The sequence below is a fragment of the Amphiprion ocellaris genome, chromosome 19 (assembly GCF_022539595.1).
Source record: "Amphiprion ocellaris isolate individual 3 ecotype Okinawa chromosome 19, ASM2253959v1, whole genome shotgun sequence".
NCBI classification, from domain to species: Eukaryota; Metazoa; Chordata; class Actinopteri; family Pomacentridae; genus Amphiprion; species Amphiprion ocellaris.
The window spans coordinates 9,084,249-9,085,231 of NC_072784.1; positions in this window are offsets into that span (position 1 = coordinate 9,084,249).

Genomic DNA, 983 nt, shown 5'->3' on the forward strand with positions numbered 1-983 from the left:
CAGTATGGAGTTTTAAACCTTCAGGTGTATTTAAACCCAAACTGTGTCCTTCTGAACTTAACCTGCTGTTTGCGTTCAAGGTCTGACTCACACATGATACAGCAGCCGGTTGGACTGGAGATCCGTGTTCATGTTCCAGAGCACAAGACATCTGGAGAACTTAGAACCTCTCTCTGTGTTTGGGCTCTGTTGATGGAAACAAATCAAAGTTCCTCCAAAGTTCTGCAGTTACACTAGTTAGTATGATGATGAGATTCTCCACAGAACAAGAGTCCGGTCGATCTGAACATAGTCTGTAAATGTTCTGCAGGCAGATGTCCATTAGATAATAAAGTTTAGGTCCTGAGAGGTTCTTAATCCAGTGTTCTCTATGTTCTGGTGACTCCATCATACATGTGCAGGGCGTCATGTCTGCCAAACATGAAACATCACATGTAGCAACAACAAATGATGAAAAATGATCATTGTTTTATCAGCAGCTCCGTTAATTAATTAATCAGTTTAATCAGTCAGTCACTTAAGTCGGTCGGTCAGTTAGTCGGTTAGTTAGTTACTTAGAATGGAGCCTCCTTACCTGGTGATGAGGTTAGTTCGTTAGTTTTGTTGAAGGAAATAAACAGTTGCAGCTTGACTCATCTTAATTAATTGTGATTAAACTCCGCTATTGATCAGTTTTTCTTCTGATCAATTGATTCTGACGTTTAGTTGATCAGTTGAGCCTGCAGCCTACCAGCTGTTTGATCAGCAACTGTCCAGTTGATCACATATCAGTAATCGATACGGTCATTGATCAGTGTACCACGTGCTGCTGTGCATCGCTGTCTCTCTCTCTCTCTCTCTCTCTCTCTCTCTCTCTCTCTCTCTCTCTCTCTCTCTCTCTCTCTCTCTCTCTCTCTCTCTCTCTCTCTCTCTCTCTCTTCTCCTCTCCTCTCCTCTCCTCTCCTCTCCTCTGATTGGCTGCTGCTCTGCAGCATCCTCCTCAC